Raw genomic sequence first — 8,135 nt, forward strand, 5'->3', positions numbered from 1 at the left:
ATTTACACGCACAGCAGTACAACACAACTGAAAAGGGAGTTGGACCAACACAAGCAATATTGACCACTTTTCCTACAAGGAGAGTGTCTGTCCAGGTGTTCACAGCCCTCTCCCTGGTCAAAATACAGCACTCTGGGCCACATATGAAGCAATGACACAGAAAGCACAGATCTGGAGGCACATAGGAAAAATGTGCTAGTAGCAAGGACCGCTAATAAGAAGCCGTACTGAACATTGAAATTAAACTATTGGCAGAGAGGGAATTAAATATCCATCACAGATGACTTTTGAGAATAAATAATGCAAGCAGTGGCTAGGCAAGGCGCATGTGATTGCTCCTGGTTGTGACAGACTGACAACTACTTGATATTCTGCCCCACACGTGTCCCTCCACCTCTAGACAGAAAAACAATTCTCTCCCTTTGCAGTTCCTCCCTCTTGCTCTCTGGGAAGAGATATCCAACAGTCTTTTCTACAGCCACACAGCACAGCAAAGGAAAGGGTAGCAGAGCCCTTCTCAGCAAATAAGGCCACCTGGGAAGGCAAATCACAAGGATGCAGGCCACTTCCATGGATCCACTAGCAGGACTCCAAACAAACCAGCTTTTCCCTTGTTATTCCTCCCCCACGCACTCTCCAAGAGCTTGATCTAATCTAGCTCCAGCAGTTTGATTCATACATACTCTTAGAGTTTAGGAGGCACTATGGACTGTCATAGTAATTTACCAGAAAAGCAGAAAGAAATAATAAATCAAAAAGAAATCTAAATCAAAACACACAAAAAGTGCATCCTCATTGCTCACTAGTGAAATAGTTTCTCTGTCACAGGAAGAGGCAATTGCCAGGCTTGGCAATTAGCACTTTGCGCTGCTGTTCAGTTCAGAGACCGTCATTTCACTCCCACCACCAACCACTGGCAGAAAGCAAAATTCAGCCCACAGTGTAGTCAGGGGTACTCCTGGCATTCAGACCACTATGGGTTTTTTTCCTTTGCGGTTTAGCTTGCCATATAATTACCAGATACCACGCAGATTGCTTGGTAGCCTATGGAATAACCTAGGCAACAGAGCAGGAGGGTCTTTCTGCTTGCCTGTATGTGTGACCATCCCCATGTATGCAGTGGGGTAGGGGGGAGGAAGAGAGAACATGCTGCTACTGAGAATATCTTTTAAGCATATACCATGCATTCATTACCCTTTTTTACCCAAGAAAATGACCATGTAAGTTAGCAGTAGTGTAACTGGATGGTTAATACAAATATATTCTTTCCTTCAAATGCCCAACAAAAGGGAAAAATAATGGTTCACACCAAGGCATTGTTTCTTCTTTCAGCAAAATAGAAAACCTGACAAGAAGAGGCTGTTTTCTTTTTTCTATTTACTACTTATTTGTAAGCTTTTATTAAACACAGGAAAAATTTACTTGAACTTTATCCAAGTATCTATCCAAAGCAAGTCAACATTGCCATCTTATATCACAAAGAAAATTGTCCTTATAAATACATTTGATTTTAAGAAAAAAGAGGTATCTTCTTAATCTTTCCGACAACAACTTAAAGTCATTTCCAGTTAAACTTTCAGCTTGCTGGAAACCAGATGACCACAAAGCCCTGGGCAAGGGCAACAAGCAATAAGTGCTCAGGAGTCAGGAGACCAAGCAGAGATATCACCACCCCTATTGATGTTGCTGAAAGAGGAGCTTTTACGACTGTGAGAGACCCACCTCTGCCCAGCACACATTGTTGCTGACTGCCAGGCCAGTTGTCAGCCACCAACCCAAAGAGCTACAATCTTATGTCTGCAGCATGGGATTCACCTTCCCACACTCCAACATCTGTCCTGTGTACTGGCACCAAAGTCCATCCCAGTCATACCCAGTGGCTTTTTCAGATCTCCTTCCAGGAGGCTGGCTACAAACCTGAAAGGGCCCCGAGGTCTGCTCAGCTTCACTTATCTTTGGTTGTCCACAGTCTGAAATCAAAATTTTGGCTCCTCAAGAAACACATCACAATCTCTGCCTAATCTCAGCAGAGGCTGTTGGAGCAGTGCATTGTATCTCTGCCAGCACACATTGGTCCTCTCTCACAGTCCCTGCACCATTTCCAAGGCAAGAAAACACAATTGTGTAAAGAATAATTTATATTCAACTGTCAACTAGAAGGCAAATATGTCTTTGAGTGACAGAATATTGTCACTTTCACCAAAATCTCACCTACAGCTCTTTGATTCTTTATACACAGCTAGCAACAATAAGCATACTGCACACATATCTCAAGCCTATGGTCAAGTAAGAGATAAAATTCAAAGGAACAGAATTTGAGAGGGTTTATTGCAATATTAACTGTCCAGGAAAAGATACCCAGCCACCACAGTTCAGGTTTTTTCTATTAAAATATAATCTTAATGCATCTTCAGAATCCCAAATCATATGAAATTAGAAAATGTAATTCTACACTATTCAAATGAAGAAATTAAAAGTGATCAATGGAGTAGAGTAAATATTAACTTCAGAATACACAGAAAGTCTTGAGCCTTTCTGGCCTTGTTGATTACAGACAAAAGCCTAAACATTGCAACTAAAATATTTACAACTCAAGAATACAGTGCTGCCTATTAGCAGGAGTACTACTACTGCAGCTTATAGTTACTGAACATTTCAATTTGAGAAGTCTGATAAAATATAATCCTCAGGATTATCCAAGGCTTTTATTTTTTAATTCACAGCTTTGCTTAGTGGCTTTCACAATTTTTTACTGTACTTTCAATTTTGATTTGTGAAAGGTCAGTTCCTGAGCAGGATAGAATTTCAGCAATCATTAAAGTTATCAGGGCATGAGATACATGTCCAGGTAGGTATGCTGAGACCCTGCTGGGAAGGGGACTTATTCCGCTTACAGGACTTATTTTGCTGTGTTACAGCAGAATAAGTTACTTCTAGAGTTTCTTGTTGACAGCATTACTGGCTGCGCCAGAATGCAGGATGGTTTTACAAGATAGGGTAGTTGCTTTAAGAAAACAAACCTCCTCTCTATCTGGCTTCAGTCTCTCCAGCAAACCTCACAGAAGTCTAACGGTGTTGCTCAGGATAACCTTAAACCTTAGCAAGGTACTTTGGATTGTTAAATGAAGATAGAATTCCAACCCTACTTTAAAGCAAGTCAGCAATATGCCAGCACAATGGGTCACTGACTTTTCAAAACCCTTTCTCTCTGAAATAAGGGAGAACACAGGAGATGACCAAAGGGTTTGAAGGATCAAGCAGCTTCTAGGAAAAACACCAGATAAGCTTAAATAGGAAGAGATTTGTAGCCATTGTAGCCAAAATGAACATCATTTAGAACTTTATTCATCAAGAGAAGATTAGGATGGGAAATCGTGACTTCTGCCCTGGCCAAAGTGCTTGAGATAAACTGTTAGCTGAAACCTTCCAATAGAAAAGTTTAGTTTCAACAAAGATTCCCTTCCCTCTCACCCCTGCTTCAAAAAATACCAAACAAGTTAAAGCATTGTACAGAAGTTTCTGAAATTCCTTCAAAAATTAGTTGAAATATTTCATTACAGATGAGCAATAAGGTTTTTCTGGTACAGATTTACACTTTGCCTTCATTCTAAGATATAGAAAGCACAGTATCTTCTCTAATGTTCTAGTGGCACAGTGATACACCCCATATTATTAAAATGCTTGTGTTTTCAAGTATTTTCAAAGAAAACTTTGTTCCATAAAAAAAAGAAATTTATTATTCTAGAAATTCTAAGCAGCTCTTATGGAGACTGGATTCCCAGTTTTTAACATGCCCAACATCTACAAATGACTAAATACATTTTACATTTAACCTAGCTTGCTAGTTAAATAACTCTTTCTTGAACCTAAAGGCACACAGTGAGCAATAGTCCTTTCTGTTCTTTGCAGGATGGAGGCAGCATAATCCACCAAACCTGACCACAATTTGAAGCAATGACTTTCTTAGACCCTAGCTCAAACTCCGAAAAACACCTTTCATTGTCTATTTACACAAACTACAACTGCTGTATTTCCATATTTTGGTTATTTGGAAAGCAACCAAGGACAGTGCTTGGACTCCCACTCCAGATATATCCTAGGCCCTGAGCAGGCAGAGAGGTAAGGACAGTGCTCATCACTCAACTTTCATTTAGAGAATAAGAGGAAATAATCCTTGGCCAACTGTAGGTAATGGCAGTAAGCTGGTTACACAGAACAGTACTTTTCATGCTGCTTTGCAACGGAACAGGCAGGAAGGGCATTGGCAATGTCATCTCGACATCAGAGGAGTGAATGAGAAATAGGGAGCTGAAGGAATTGGACTTAAATGGGAAGCTTCTTACACAATCAAGAAATGTAAGAACATTCCCCTAATATTGAGTCCATGTTTTCAGATGTTTTCATTACCAGTAAAATTTATTCAGACTAAAAATAAAAGTATATTCTTATCTCCACCAGCAAACCCAATGATAAATCTTGGTTGAATAGTTTCAACATCTACAGTCATTTCCACACCAAAGAATATATTTAGAATCAGGACAGACATTTTTCCCATCAAATAGGAAGCCGATTCAAGAAGGAATCGGTACTTGGAAAGTCCTTAAGTCATATGGCTCAGGCAATTCAGACAGCCTTGAACTCTGGACCACAGAAAGCTGTGGGAGGGGAGTGGGGAGAAGTCCAGAAAAGGGTGGAACAATGTAACAGTCTTCAGTGATTTAAAATAGGAATTAAGAAATACTCTACACACAGGAAAAAGAAAGCACAACCAAACAAAAAACAACCTTCTGTTTTATCATGTTGATCACTTTTCCTTAACTGACCATTCTGTGAAAAGTGCTTTCTACTGATATTTGACAGAAGAGAGTTTTATGAGCAAAGGAAGAGCCAGTAAATGTCTTTCCTATTCCTTTGCAGACAATACCTTTCTGTCACTCAGCAAGCCATTTTCCATTATCATTTCCACAGTAATGTAGAGTTCTTCTTTTACTCCTCACAAAGAATATTCATCATTTATAGATAACCTCTCTCAGTTGTTTCTCTTCATCTCTTACTAACAAGATTCCCTCCAAATCTCCATTTATCTTGGGATTCATGAAACTTTCATGTCATTCTTTCTTGTCCAGAAAGACATCTGTTAACTTTCTGCATCAAAGTGACAGAGACTGAGAAAAGTTCTTCATGAAATTAGTTACTTCAGTACTTCAGCTCTGGACTTTCAAACTGCAAAGTTCTTTATCCATGATATATTTCATAGTATCAATCACTTCAGTTCAAATGTTTGTTTTCTAGGGAAAGGAAAAGAATATTGAACTAGAAAACCACTTTCTTTCTACCATAATAATGCCCTTAAAAAGCCTCTTATTCAGAGGCTTTTCATGTTAATAGCTCATTGACCACTTTTTAACTGCATCCTCTTTTTCCTGCCTTACACAAGGGCTCCCTTTCCCTCCCCCAAGCTTCCCTCTTTCAGTTCAAAACTAAAAAGGTTTTTGCTCAAAGCACCTTCATATAACAGAAGCACTGTTCTTTTCTAGGATTGCTTTCTTCAGAAGATTAGGAGTCAAGACTTATTTCCACCCCTGCTACTGCTATTATACTGTACTTCAGTGGTGACAAACTAGAAAAATTTAAATCACTCTAGCCTGAGATGTTAATGCCTTCCTATACTATCCTCTGTACAGAAGTACACCAGGAAAAACCTGCTAGTCTGTGCTAGGTGCAATTGGGAACTGAAAGCAGCCCTTCCCTGATGACACTGAAAAGGTGCTAACTTAATGGGCATAGCAAAGCTCATTAAACAAGCCATTAGGTGAAGGAGTTACTTTAACATTTGTCCTTCCTTGGTAACACTGATCTTGCCAGAGGATTTTTACATTTCTGCTTGTAAAAAATAAAAACCCTACAGGATGTTTCACATTTCCCAAAGCCCCCCTGCATGAGGAAATTAAATTTGGCTAGATTTTTGCAAAAAACTGGAGGCTCAAGCTTTTGGTTAGAGTGTTTTGTTGAGTATCAGACTCCCAGTGGCAGGCGACGCATGCATAAAGCAGACATAACACTATACCTCTGGGTATATGTTCTATACTCCCAGCAAACCTCACTTGGAAAAATCTGAGAGCTGGAGCTCGTATTGCCATCCTCTGTTATATGAACTCTTGAATGAATGAACTTCCATGACCATCTGCCTTTTGAAACCATCTACATCTCTGGCCTTCAAAACATTTAGTGCAGCACATCATTATACTGCTAATGATGCCATCAAAGTTATTTACATTCAGACCTTCTGCATTATTTCATTTGGCCTTCAAGTTCTTGTCCTGACCAAAAAGATAATCCACAGATCTCTTTCGTGAATGACAATATTTAATTCTAAGTCCATCACTGTGCACGCACAGCTATGGGAATATTCTTCCCAGTGTTCAATACTCTGCTTTTACTAACAGAGAATTATTTTGCCATGGTTTTGTTCAGGTATTTGGGATTGTGAAATCCTTCAGCAACAGTTTTATCCTCTTTTGTATCAAGTCTCAATTCTCTTTTCATTTACCCCTTTTCCATATCATTAAGAACACACAGCTTCCCCCATTGCACAAAGTGATTTTTAATTCATTTTTTACAGCATGCCACTTACACAAACATGAGCAACAGCTCAGTTACTACAGGAACCTCTGGCTGAAACTAACCAAAAAACTTATTTTTAGGAAGCTGGTTGTACCCCAATATCCCAACCATTTTGCTTCACACATTAATTGGCTTATGCCATACTTAAAGAGTTGTAACTTCTCCCCAGAGCAACACATTAAAAATCAACAGATGCATATTTTGACAGCAAGTAGCAGCTCTTTGCACGGGTTTGTGTTTTTAAACACAACAATCAGTAGCTCAATTTTGCTATTTCTTTCCTTTTTGAAACCTTGATCAAGCAACCCTGATAAAGGCACTTACCACTCACTTTCTTTTTAGAACTTTATTGGTTCCCTTTTGGGAAGGGAGGAACAGGCCTTCTTTTACCTCTCTTTTCCAGTAAAAGGGACTTGTTTTTTTCCAGTTGCAGTAAGAAGAGACTGTTCCTTCTCAAATTACAAAAAATCAGTGAGGGAGAGAAAACAGCAAAAATAAGCAGAGGACGCAGTAAATTAAAAATGGCTAAGGATGCATGGCTTAGAAAAGCAACACAAGTTTAAATTACTTCCTTGTACTTTGATGCTGACTTTTGACAAGCTTTAGATAGACATCCGCTGGGGTTTGGGGGTTTCTGATGGATTTTCTTGGGCTAGCTTTGGCTCCGATACTTGATACTTGCACTATTGCAGAAAGGACTGGTGGGCTCCACAGTATTTACAGGAATAAAAAATAATTGGAAAATAAATATACCATCGCGTTCTTGCATCACTCATAATGAAGATAAAGAGTTTTAAACAGTCAACCTTTAACCCCAGCAGTGCAAGCATCCAGCTCAGCTCCAGCTGCTAGGCTTCAGCAGGAAGATTTAGCACTGCTACTGTCACAGAGAAAGACCCTAATACCGTTAAGTTTATTAACATATGTGGACACAGATTTGTGCTGATATCAGTGGTTACGTTTCTTTTTCCTCTCATTTCATATTATTTTTTGTTTTCCACTGTTTGGCTAAACTTGTAAAACCATGACCAAGCTATTTGAAAAGCAACAATTCTTAGTCAAGGTTGATAGGGTGCTGTTGGCATCAGAAACTGGTTCACCCATTGACAACATCTGGGGTCCCCTCAAAAGGAAACAGGATGTTATATGTGACGCAGAGAAGGTGAAACCTATTACTACCACAGAAATGTTCCCAAGGATAATAGTGTAGCATATGGGAAAAGACAAACAAAACTAGGAAGTTGTTCCCTAGGTACAATCCTTAACGGCTGTCCACCAAATGCAAATACAATTTTTAATTAAGCAGATTAATCCTTGAAATTAACAAAGCTAATGTTACAGATCTGTGTTATGGGCAAGACTAAAGTCATTGCTCTGTTGTAATTAGCTGGATGACAATTGTAAATGGGGCAAATCTAGAACCTGAGGTCTGAGCCTGGTCACTGCTGTCTATTTACCCACCTTCTACACCATTCCTTTAAAAGTACTAATTCTGTTATTCGAAGATAATC

Source organism: Pezoporus wallicus, unplaced genomic scaffold (assembly GCF_028554395.1).
Source record: "Pezoporus wallicus isolate ANWC-B61680 ecotype Strahan unplaced genomic scaffold, APGP_CSIRO_Pwel_v1 contig_3365, whole genome shotgun sequence".
Taxonomy (NCBI): Eukaryota; Metazoa; Chordata; class Aves; order Psittaciformes; family Psittacidae; genus Pezoporus; species Pezoporus wallicus.